The 13,509-nt window shown below is 37.7% G+C and overlaps 1 protein-coding gene across 6 annotated transcripts in view; it reads right to left on the bottom strand.

Moving 5' to 3' along the window:
* GRID1 (glutamate ionotropic receptor delta type subunit 1) overlaps positions 1 to 13,509 on the bottom strand; it is a 485,778-nt gene that overhangs the window by 362,819 nt on the left and 109,450 nt on the right. Inside the window, exon 3 of one of the 6 annotated variants that reach the window (XM_071438685.1) lies at positions 5,274 to 5,352. The exons of the other annotated variants lie outside the window; for them this stretch is intronic. The gene's annotated coding sequence lies outside the window, so the exon portion shown is untranslated. The remainder of the gene's footprint in view (positions 1 to 5,273; positions 5,353 to 13,509) is intronic. 6 annotated transcript variants of the gene reach the window in all.

Here is a 13,509-nt window from a genome sequence, read left to right on the forward strand (position 1 = left end):
CCTTTAAATTAATGCTCTGGAGCTGGTCACAAAACCCTCAGACAAAATCACATAAAATAAAGATAGGCACCTAACCAGATCAAATCTCATGGGCACCAGTATAAATCACAGAGAGCACAGCATTAGCCAGCCTTCATGTGCATTTGCAAACACATTTGAAGGTTTTCATTTTATTCATTACTCACTGGCATCAAGCCACAGGTAAACTGCCTCTGGCAGCAAAACAAACAGGGTAGGTGGCAAGGAGTGAACAAAGAGAAGGAGGGAATAGGTGATGGAAACAGGTGCAGAAAACATTTGTCCATTCTCTTATAGGCTACTTCTTGTATAAAGCATCAGCTACCACACAGTTTCAACTTCCTGAGCTGAAGTGGACTGAGGACTTGACTATTCCTTCCCTAATGGAGATCAGAACCACACTCTGATAAATAAATAAAGCCACATCCCAAATATACCACAGGCTGGCCCAGTAACTGAGTAGAAATCTTGAAACATGAGCCCTTCCCCAAATGCATGGCTGTTCAGACACTCTGCACAAAAAAAAAAAAAAAAGGAAGATGAGCCAGAACAGCATTTGATCTTTTTTCTACTTCCAAGTACATTTCTGCACAGACACTACCAGAAAAAAAAAAATTTATTCTTTCTGTACATACTGCATCCTGCATGCAGGAATTTTATTACACATCCTCACTGGCAGACTAAGTTCACCCGAACAGTAAATGAGGATGTTTAACACTCTCACCTGCTGCCCATACAGGAAATATTTTTCTGCTCCTTACCACTACAGGAAAGAAGAAAAAGCTCTTGAATTTTCATTTGTAAATAGACCTGATCTTCAACCTCTCACCTACAGTTCCTACATTACAACATACATGATTCAAAAAATACAAGCATTAGATTATGGTTTAGTAAGTTCTATCACCGAAGATGAGATCCTGAAATACTTGGGGCTGGGCTGATTTTTGAGAACATCGTAAGGCTGCTAAAACTCAAGGGGATTGGTAGTAAAAGCAAGCATTCTTATATTATAACAACTCCATTCCATCATCATTCAAGGTAACTTCACACAAACAGACAAATTTTCTTTGTCATGGCTAGACTTCACTTTGAAGAGTAATGGAGCATTTGTTTGTTTTAAAGGAACTTATCTTATTGTGGAAATAAAAATTGTATAAGCTGTTTGTACATACTGAAAAATAGGACAGTTACAGTACAATTCCTACCATGAAAACATCTTTCAAATCATTAAGAAGCCAGCTACTTGACAGGGTACTGGTAGCCCTAAAGTAGATGCACAGCTGGACAAGCATAAATCCCCTATTTTAAATTGGGCTTATCCCTTTGCTAGTCAGACAATAGTTTCAATTTTGCAATTCCACTGCCCAGGCGCTATGTGAGTTGTAAATCCTCTCTCACAAAGAGCTGAATTCTCTTCTTCAAGTATTGTTATGAAATAAACATATTGATCTCTGAGACCTTTTGAAGCTGGGAACCAGCTCCAGGAAAGGAAACTCAAAGCTATGCTGGCATGCAATGCATTATTCCCTCAATTTTTCAATCAAGTATGCAAGCAGAGAGGAGACTGCATCAGAGAAAATTGGAGAATGAGCTGCCTTTGTTCAAATGGGAAAACTCTCTGACTGAGGAATCAAATCTACCTCAGTAGAGCAACCAGCTGCACCTGGAGAAAAATAACAGTGTATATTTGTATGTGTTGCTTTCTTGGGAGAGAAATTCTTATAGACCCTCATTTCAAATCATAAACCAAAAAGCAAGATGGAGAGATTTCTGTTGTTAAGTCCTCCCACTACTTCCCACATCCTGCCCTTAATTTTTAATACATGACAGATGAAAACAGGCTATTTCACAGAATCACAGAAGCAATTAGGTTGGAAAAGACCTCTGAGATCAATTCCAACCTATGACCAAACACCACCAGGTCAACTAGACCACAGCATTAAGTACCACATCCAGTCTTTCTTTAAGCAGCTCTAGGGATGGTGACTCCACCAATCTCCGAGCAGCCCATTCCATTTGTTACTAAAATTCTAGTTTCTAATTTTTATATTTTAAAAAAATTTAAATCCTATTTATAAGATCACCATTAGCTACCCTAGGTAGTTTCTCTACCACGTGTAATATCACACAGATGTCTTCATAGGTGAAAACAAGCACAAAAAGCATATGGAAAGCTTAATGGAAAAAAACTTAAAGCAAGAAGAAAGGTGGGGGGATGGAATTTTAAACTAAGAAACCACAGGTGCAAATATTTGAAATAGCCAGATACTTGTTCCATAACATAACATTTTTCAGTAAGAGCCTGAAAATTTGTAAACATGAATGTTGGTGTGTGTTCTGTCTTAGACTCTTCAAAGGAAGTATTTACAATGAGCACTTATATGTGTATATAATAAGAGCTGGTTTACCTAAAATAAGCAAGATCCATCTTGCATTAGCAGGTTAGAGAGAGACAGACAGAGAGAATGCATATGTGTTCAATGCATCATAAAACCCCAGTTTTCATCTAGGATGATTTAGAGGAAGAAAGCACATGATGTCAGCAGATCATCCAAATGTGGAACAGACTGCCTGCTAAATAAAATCTGTTGGGGCTGCTGAATGAAACTAAGTTAATTTGGCAGGTGGACTCCTAACCTAAGTTGCTCTTAATTTACAGACACTTTTTGCCAGACAAGGGAGTCTTGCTTACAAGGCATTTGCAGGGTATTAGGATAGAATGCAAATTCAAATATGCTTCATTGTTCCTCAGGAAAATTCCCCAAAGGGTGCACTGCACTGGAAAATAACAGAGCATCATGCCATCTGGAAATTCACAGTAGCATAGATGCAAATAATTAGAGTTCAGAGTTGCAAAGAGAATCCTTCCCCGTTCTCCCACCAGATCTCCACAATTTTGTTTGTTCTAATTCAACCAGACACATGAAAACTTGTGAACAAATGCAACAAGCAAGGTCACCCCGACAACAAGCAGTCCAAAGCTTTTGGGGCATTTTTGCCCCTAGAGCTTCCAGCTCAGCCACCCCATTAGGAGCACACAGCCCATCTTCCTTGAGCACAGAGCTCACAGCACTGCACTGAGTGACTTCTTGTCTGCTCATTAGCATGGACAGAAGGCACAGGAAACCAAATTCACCATCAAAAGCAACCACATGCATACCTTGCTGAGCTCTCCCAAATGAGGATGGAGGCTCAGACCTTGGTCAGTGTTCTTAGAAGTGTACAATATGTACAGACATGGCAAGAGTGTCTCCAGCAGGAGTATAGCATTGCCTCCTTACTGCAAAATAATTTTTTCACCTATATAGTGCCACTGAAGAGTTTCACATCAATGTTTATATCTAAAGGATTTTCCTTCTGACTCCATTAAAGTAGAATCTGGGGAAAAAAAGTGGCCTTATGGGGACTTCAGGCCTCCAGCATGAGATATGTTGGTGATTAGCATCATCCCAAGGGCTGCACACAAGCATATTTGAGCAGCCTGTTTAATTCACAGTTCCTTAATGACAATGCCTGTGTCTCTGCTGTAGCAGTTATGCAATCATTCCTTTAGCCCGTGACACGATGACAAGATAAGATGATGTCAATGAATGTGACAGAGTCCATCCACTCTTTTCTTAATTCTTCTGAGATTACTGACTTCAGGCTGGCAGGGTTTCAAAGTAGTAGAACGTAACAATTCAATCCTGGTTTTTCAGATTAAAAATCTTAGTGTGAGGTAGGGAAAACAGAGAGAAGTGATGGGTCAATAGAGCTGGGTTAGAAGCAGTTCTTATGAAAAGCCAAACAATTACTCTGAATGTTACTTTCAACCAACATTTGAAATGCCCAAAAAAATAACTTTGGAATCATTACACTGAAAAATGTGTAAATCATTTACATGACTGTATGTAAATGTACAATCATGTATATGACTGTATGATTAATCAAAACTAAATACAACCTTTATTGTGTGTTAAACAGCAATCTAAAAAGCACTGAAGTTGAAGAACATTACAATAAATAAGTACTGACCTCTGCACACTAACTAGATTAACTGCAAGATTGTAACAGGCTGAAAATGAAAATGTGTCGATTTTCAGCCTCAGAGGCCTTTAATAAACTATCATTCCTCTTTTATTCATTTGCAAGACCTGAAGTAGCTCCTATTCTTCATTCATTTGACTAGCAGTCTCCTTTACCAGTGAGGCTGATGATATCTTAAATCACATCAGTGCTCTTGCCACTCCTTTCTCCTACTCTGTACAGAAATCTTTCACCATTCCCCACCAGCTTCATTATATCCATTCTAAAACCTGTCCAGTAAAGACCAGCCCTGTATTCAACAATCAAAGGCCTGCAGAAAAAAGGGTATGAGAAGTCTTGCTTTTCAAATCTTAGCTTCTACTGCAGAATGAGAATAAGTAAGAAAATTCAGGTTTCTTCACAGCTATGAATCAAATTCAAGTCCAGGGAAATTTCCTGGCAGGAATGGGAAAGTAATCAAAAAAGCACAATTAAGGTCTCTCTTTTTTTATAAAGCAACAATAGAAAGGCCCATTAAATTGCAACTTGAAGGGGGGAAAACAGTACTTCCTTCTATGAGACATTCAAACAGATCTTGAAACAGTTAAAACAGTAATAAACAACCCTGTTCTGAAGAGGAAGAGACTTACTTACAGACAAAGTAAACTGGACATTTCATGCCCCAAAGAGTCAAAGAAGGAGAGACAAAGCTGAAGAAATTTCCCAGGTCCATGCCCATCATTCTACCTGCTAAACAACCACTTCTCACTACCTCAATATTGTAGCTCTGATAAAATGGTATTTATTAATGGAAGGCCTCAACAGATTAAACTTTCAGAGTGCAACAACAAAGAACAAATACATATGAACCCAAATCCTATAGAGGACTGCCTTTTTCCCATCTCTCTTGTTGCATGATATTCTGCATCACAGCATGACATGAATGAATGCCTTCCAGAAATGAGGCAAGAAGCAAAGGCAGCCAAAAATGTATTTGGAAATAATTCCACATTTTTGCAGGTCATATCTTGAAAATAAATATCCTTTTAGACTACACATATCTCACAACAACCAGCATGCGGCTTATTTGAGCTCTACTGAAACCACCTGTGCTCAATGTAGTCATTCCATCACCACATCCTTCCTCCAGGATAAACATCACAAAGTCTACAAAGCATATCCTCATCTCATGAGGTGAGTAGCCATACAGTAATGTTTCTCAATTTTGGAGACAGAGCCTTCCATCTTACCCAAAGAAGAGCAAGCCAAGTTTTCCAGGTACTTGCATGTTAGCAATTCAGCATTCCCTCACCTGAAATCACTTCTGCCCTGTACAAAAGTAAACAACACAATGTAAATTGTCAGATTTAGGAACAGGTCTGTCAATCCAGGGAAGCTTCACTTCCCTGGAAGTGAAGAATCATTCAGAAGAATCATTCAGAGCTTCACAGATTCTTCTCTGAAGAATCATTCAGAGCTTCACAGAACATCCATTTGCACAGAATTTCATCATATTGGTTGACCAAAACCACTCTTCTTGAGTAACCAACTCCTTGAAGAGCTCCCTTCAATGAATTTAAGATAAACTATGAGCTACATTGAGAGGACTGCTTAGAATTCCCATTAAGAACAATGTATCTCTATCAGAAACACATTTTACTATTTTGTTTCTCTTCCTTTTTTCTTTTCAACATCACACCAATGGCACAGCACTGTGAAGTATTGTTACAACTGTACTTTTCAGGACATGGATCTGTCCTAAAGGGCCTATCATTGATTGTTCTGAATAATACTTCTTAAGATCAAAGGAAAAGATAGAATAGGAATAAGGAGGTCAGCTATTAAAAAAAAAAAAAGGAAAAAACCAAAAAATTCTTAAAGTATTTAAAAACCTAATTACTTTATTATGAAGATCACAGAAAGATCCCTTCCCTTAAGTTGTGAGGTCCTCCTGTAAAGCACATCACCTTTATTTGCCAGACCACATTTCTAATAATTAAACTTCCTGAACTTCTCATTCTGCATGGTGACTTCATGCTGACATCGTTTTGACATAAATTTTCTGACAAATTACTGATTCTTTGCCAGCTAAGAGGCAACTTTCTCACAGTGAAACTGAACATGAGCAACATGAACACCACTCTGCAGCATGGAATTTGTTTTTAAAAAAAGACAAGAAATTTAAAAAGAAAAAAAATGTAAGGTTTTCTTACATTAGTTTTAATAAGTTACTTTTGTTTCTGGTGTAGCAGACCTAGAAAAACAAGGTAGTTGTGACTGCAGAAGTCAGGAAGAACTGCTGTTAGACAATTTCATTCTCTGCACAGGTTCTCAAAGCATTTTCAGATGACAGAAAATGCAATAGAGCGCAAAAAGCATAAAAAAACCCCACATACAAACGCATCTTATTTTAGATTGAAGGGCACCACAGGAGAAAGTCACACTGATTTACCCTGTTTTCATGGAGCTATAAAGATAAATAGTGAAAGAACAAGCAGAGCTCCATCACCTGTTCCATACAGCTAGGGAGAGTCAGAGCTTGCAGTGACAAAACCACAGCGATGCAAATCATTTAACAGCAGAGAAGTACAGACAATGTACTCGGGGAGGTGACTCGGCTCCCTGGGGCTGGGTCTCCATTTGAAAGCATTGCTTCTGAATACAACTTGCAGGGAATGAAATTACCCTGTTCTGAGGAAAGGTAGAGACCATGGTTCTCTTCAAGCATAACTCACAATCTTCCTGGTGGAAGAACTTTCATGCTAAGATCACTACATGTTTTAGCTTTAAACAAACCCTCAAAAAGGCTTCTGAAAGCAAAATGGTTTTCTGTTCTTTTTGGTATTCTTCCTCACTACAGAACTCTTCACACCTTTGTCAGAACCAGCCAGACACACCACAGCCATGCTTTTGGGTAGAAACAAAAGCATGGAAGATTAATTGACCACCTTCAGGCACTGAAAGAGATGAGCATTTGAAATAAACATAAGGGTAAGAAAATGAGAAGTAATTAACCTTTCTGGCTCATCTGTCTCCCTGTGCTTGCAACCTGGCATGCAGTTTTGTCACATCAATAAGAAAATATCTGATCTGGATACTGGTACTTTCATCAGCCCAGCACTCTTCAGTGCTCTCTATGAGATGAAAATAAAGCATATTCCTCCATCTGAGCCATCACCAGCATGGAGGTGAGAATAGAGACTATTTCCAAAAGCCAAAAAGCATTAAGAAAATGAAATCTTCATTACAGGAAAAGCTTTTTGGCCATATTTAAGTATCCAGAACAGGTGTGTATCATTGAAAAGTGTTCTGTGAAAGCCATTTTTGAATCAATATCCTCTATATGAGGTAACAGTGTGTTTGGGAGTGGGGAACTCAGCTTCTTATACCACCCATCACCTGATCTTTAACTCTACATCAGTCATAACTGGCTGATTCACTGCAGGAGTAGGTTAGATCACCAAAAGAGAGGTTTCGGTGGAAATGTGATAAAGACTTATTCAGGAACAGGCTTGCAATTAAAGCTAAGTTTTCACTAAATCAGAGAAGAAGGAAAAACAAAACAAAACACAAAAAACAAGAAGACTGTGCATTTTTCTGAGCATAATACGAAGACGCAGTCCTACTGTATAATCCTCTGGTCTACTAACCTTGCATTTTGATTTTCCATGATGTCAACAGAAGACTCAGTTCAACAGAAATTACTTACATACAGCCAAAGCTTGTTCTAACTAAAAATACAAGAAAGAAAAGCAACAAATTTCTCATGCCACACTGCTGTGCTGAGAATAAAATCCACTGTACAACCCCCTTGCTCCATGCCAACAGCCAAAGAACTTCTCAGCCTCGGTTACTGATATCTTCAGTACATGGGCTGGGGAGGCACAACCACAGCTGGACAAGTGCCCTCTTGGACACTGAGCCAAAGGAATAGCACAGCAGAGCTGGTTGGGATAATTAGCAGTTGTAGGTTAAGATCCAGCAATTCCTAGCACAGAGGCGGTTTTCTTGAAAAAGAAAGAAAGTCAAAGAGACACCTGTGAACAGCCCTCCAGTCCCCTAACAAGCAAGGAGTAAAAATTTTCTAACAACAGAACTGAAACTCACTTGTCTAAATTATTTTAAACTCTACTCCTATTGTACCGGGAGGGAAGTAGAACCTCCCATGGGTGTTTTCAGAGTTCACAACAGAGAAGAATCCTTTTTTCCTTAGTATCCTTTTTATCTTAGATAACAATGACATTGTGGAGTGCATGCAGTGATGAAGACCATAGAATTTCACATACATTCAGACTCCTTCCACTTTTACTCCCACCCACTTCCCCCACCACACCCCAGAGTGACAATCTTTTTCAATTTGTCATATGAAAGTCTGTCAAATGAAAATTTTTTCTCCATCACCATATAATCTCCACTGATGAATGATCAGGAATCTCTACCAATTTACACAGATAAAGACTTCAGAAAAATACAAAAGCTTTTCAAACTAACAAAGACTTGACTGATTTGAGTTGCACATAATCTCTAGTCATCTGGAGCTTTAGTTTTCCTGTACAAAACGAGACAGTGATGCTCTCCTGGAGAGCACAGCCACTCATCTTGCATGCCTTGTTCGCTTCCTGCATCACACACACAAGGGGAAGATCAGTGCTGTGCCTGCAGTGCAAAGACTGCTAGTGACAGCAAGACTGCCAAGCTCTAAAGAGAACCTTGCCAGTAAAAATTCTACTAAAAAAAAGGTGCTTTTATGTTGGTGGGTTTTGGGTTTTTTTTCTATAGGTCAGTAGTTTGAATTCTGTCCAAGTCAACACCACACAAAGGTTGTTATCTGATGCCTGATCTTGAGGTGCTAAACGATCTCAACTCTGACAGCAGAATCTCACCACCTTTGCTCTTTGGGGTCTGCTCTGACATGTCTGAAAGGGGTGATTGCATTTAGCTGCTTTGAGCACAAGCCCACAGACAAACACCCTCATTAGAACTGTCACCTTTATACCTCTCCACAGAGAAGCTAAAGACTTCAGCAAGCAAGTGATCTCATCTCTCCTGAAGCAATTCCCTGAGGACTGAGGCAGCTCACGGACAAAACTTGGACATTACAACCTGTATCTGGATTCACAGGTTACAATTTTCCCTTTGGTTATCAAGACCTTTTTACACAAGGCAATAAAAACTAACAAAGCAAAAAATTAACAAGTAACACCTTCTAAGTACAAAGAAATAGGGCTAGTGGACCTCAAAATAGGGGCAGTGGACCTAAAAATTGTGAAGAACACATCAGATTTTGTTGTTACAAGTGACAACAGGAGCTTCTATTAAACCAACATAACTGTGCAAAAGGCAAGAATCCCAAGTCTGATGGAGTTGAAACATTTAATCTTCTGTTAATATACTGCTAATATTTTTGAATATATGACAGCCAATAGAGGCTATATTCACCTTAACATCCCTAAATCCCTGAAAGGTCCACAGATTTTTACAAGGTTTGTTTACCACAATGTTTCATTCCAGTCCACTGCTCCAACCCCAGATTTTAGAATGATAAATACTATTCTTAGCTCCAAGAAAAAAAAAAAAAACAACAAAGAGCACAAAGAACAGACCACATTCAGTATTGTTCCATTTACAGGTTACAGCTTTAGCATCCTAAACCCCCATGCAATTAGAGATGGGAACTGCCCAATAAGCAGCAATGCTTGCATCTCACTCTGGAAGGTCCCCAGATAAATGATTTACAATCTGTAACATTTTTATAGATCATAAGGCTGGTTTACATCTCTTTTATGAGATGTTTTAAAATTTACAAGTTTTCATTTTCCCCTCCCTTGGAGTCCAGTTATTAGTGAAGAGAGGCTTTATAGGTAGCAGGGAAGAAGGAAATTATTGGATTAAAAACAAACAGAAAAAAAATCCATAGAATATTTCAACTCCTCCATTCTAAAAAGGAATGGGGAATAAACTAGCTTGGTAGGACAGTGCTTAATCATTTAAGATACATTTGGACACTTCTGAATCCATTTATATCCTATGTTACAGAATATAACATCAACATTATAATTTATTCTAAGTACATAGTACAAAAAGAACAACTTTAGAACAAACATTTAAAAAATAGGTTTTAATTGGTAAGCAAAAACTTAGGGAGAATTATAAATTTCACAAAAATGTCAAATCTAGAGCATCATAAATTTTAATGCCATAGATTACTACTTATTTCTGCTATCATGACGAAGGAAATTTTAACTTAGCAATAAAAACTCTCCATACAAACCTAAAACACCATTCTTCCAATATTTAGGATGCTATCTCCCTAATTCTCCTCTTTCTTTTGTATTTAAAATACTTGAACTAAGTGGATAAGGTTATTTACAGGGAAGAGAGGACAAACACCAATGTAGAACTTAAAATAAATAGATTTTATACTGCTTCATGAAAATAAAGTGCAACTACAGAGATTCAGCCCTGATCAAACAAGCTCTAAGCTACACAGGTAGATTAGGATCTATGATTTAATCATACATTCTCCTCAGAGGGCTTTAGAATTTTATAAATAAATATTTTGCTATTAATAAGATGTATTCTCCAGATCATTTTAAGGTACACATCTTGAAGAACGAATCTTTGTAGTTCAAAATTATGCTTTTATCATATTAACTTCCTTGTTTTTTAAACTCTTATCTATCTTTTTTCACCAAGGTATTCACTTCTATTTTATACAGCATTCATCTCTATCTTTTAAAAGACCAGCAGAACAAGTGTAAGAAAACTAAAAATACCTTGTTTTTAAATAGGTGAAATAGCACTTAGTGCAGTTATTATCTTAAAATAAAAAAGCTGTAATATATTTATCTTTCAAGAAAAAAGAACTTAAGAACCATTTTTCAGTAAGATGCAGACAATTGTCAGAAGGCGTGCATTCAAGTTAAATTGAATAGCTTAACCCACATCACACAACCCTAATCAAGCACAGTACTGCTTATTAAAGGATATGTTTTCCCAACAAGACAAAGTACTCAGCATTTGAAAAAAATCCTAGAGTTAAATTATAAATGTCATTTCATTCTTAATTTCAAAGATAATATTCACATACATGGAATTTTGTGGCAAATGCAAGAGCAGAAAGCTGAACCAACTTTCTCATACAAGCAAACATGTTGCTAGACGAGCAATCACTTCCTATAACACAAGATTTTGAAGAAAACATTTCCAATCTGGAATGATATTTTTGAGTAAAAAAAAAAAAAAAGAAGCCAAATGTCTGATAAACAATGTTTACAAAAAAAAATCCAAACAAACAAAACCAAAACAAACAAAAAAATATTAAAAACCCCACACAACAAAGCAAGCATACAAAAGTCCTGACATACCCAGGTAAGCAACAAGTACACTGAAAAGAATAATTAGCATACCACAAATATTTACAAAGTAATAAAACACAGCTTTCCACTCACACAGAGATTGGGCAGTAAAGAGCAGTTATAGAACAGATGACAGTGACAATTTCATTTGGAAATTCAAGGGTTGTTTTCCAAACAAGTCTGTGTCTCAGTGTCATTAATCCATAGGTCAACCAAAGTAGCCTGGCAAAGGTAGCTCAAGCCAATCTCCACACCTTTTGGCTCAAAAAAAAAAAGAAGAGCTACCTCTTCCTTCTTCAGTTTGTATTTCCAGCAGATCCAAGAGAGAAAAGGAGGAAAAAGATAGCGAATACTTTTGAGTTGCGTTTGGGGCAAAAATCAAAATTTCAGTTTTGGCTGCAAAAGCCCAGTAGTACTTGCTCATTTCCCCACCCTTCTTTCTACCTGTCTCTTCCCTAAAGCTTCACAAGGGTTCTTAGACAAAGAGACAAACATTAAGCTCAGAGACATGTGGCTCCTCTTGATTTCACACAAGGTCATGATTTACATGCCTGCTCAGTAGCTGGACAAACACCACATGGACCATTCTGGAAGGCATTGTACATGCAGATTTCAATGTACCAAAACATGTCTCACTCAGTTTAAAGAAGTGAAGTAGGTTCTAATAGCACATAAACCTGTAAAATTATTACCAAAAGGCCCAATTGCTATTGTTTACATGCCTTGACCAAAGATGACAATCACATTTCACAGGTTATTCCCTGCCTTATCAAAAGGCATTAATACAATTGTAACAGTCCCATAGTAGATATCAGCATGTTCTGTTTGAAGCATGATAAACATTTTTTTAGAACTTTAGCCTAAAGTGCATATGTTTTGCAAAGCCAGGTTTTCCACAGCAACTGCTGAGGGACCACATAAATATAAACATAATTCTGCTAGTACCAAAAACCCCTTGGGCCAGATCAATCAGCCAACTTTAGTATTGGGTTGGCTCCCAACCAATCTCCTGTCAGAGATCTGTCATAGCAGAAAATCTCTAAGTATCAGTTCCTCAGCATTCACTCCCCAAGAGCACAGGATTTATGCAGTGCACAGCTTCCAATGCTCTATCCAAGACTGAAAGCCTTGCACATAAAGCACCAACTCTAAGTACAGTTGTAAGCACTTTGAACATGTCAGTTCACTGCATGGAACAGCTGGGTGTTTTACATTCAACTCTGTTCAACTCATGAGTACTTCATCAAACCATCCAGCATCCAAGATTCCAACCTTCCAAAACATTTGTAATCTGCCTCATGTATTGTTCCATGAAACAACAAAGAGCTCAATATCTCTCCCACTGCTTTATGAGGTTAACCTTTCTCTCCCTTGAATAATACATCACTACTGAAATTTGTAGTTCTTGAGTTGCTTCCAAAAAAGTTAAAAACCTACTTCTCGTCAAACCCAGTCCACTACAAAGTAAGTAGTAAATCATCTTTATTATAAATGCAGACTATTTTCCCAGCTACATTTCCCTTCCAAAGAACAAAATTGTTTTGCTGATGGTTTAACAAATACCACAGAATCATAGAACTCCACGCCTCCCCAGGCAGCTGTTCCAGTGCTCTGCCACCCTTCACATAAAGTTCCTTCCTCAAGTCATTCAAATGTCACAAAAGGATTCTCCCCCCCTCCATCTAGTTCCATGCAAACTGAAACACAGATTAAATAGAGAAGAGCTGTAAAAAGTTGGTACCAACATCACCAAACTTTCAAGTAACCTAGAAAAAACTTTTGAAGTAAAGCTTTTATTTCTTCAAATATTGCTCAGTTGTTCTGAGATAAATTTAGCAAGATGATCAAACAAAACCCTTAATTACCTCAATTTATTCTCTCTATAGTTATTCTACACATTGTGATCCACCTACAACTTTAACAAAACACGTTTTCTAAAATTTATTTTTCTGAAAGCAAGAGTAGATCTTCACTGCTCTGCTGGTTTCAACAGGCAAGGTGAGGAGGAATAATGAGGGTGGAGTATAACAAGTAGTTCTGTAAGTAGGAAAACTAGTCAGAGCAATTTCCAATGGATTTATGTCCTGAGAGGAGCCAATTCTGGAATCTAAAGCATAAATCATTTCAG

Source organism: Agelaius tricolor, unplaced genomic scaffold (assembly GCF_023055355.1).
Source record: "Agelaius tricolor isolate 1412-34295 unplaced genomic scaffold, bAgeTri1.0.p SCAF_13, whole genome shotgun sequence".
Classification (NCBI taxonomy): Eukaryota; Metazoa; Chordata; class Aves; order Passeriformes; family Icteridae; genus Agelaius; species Agelaius tricolor.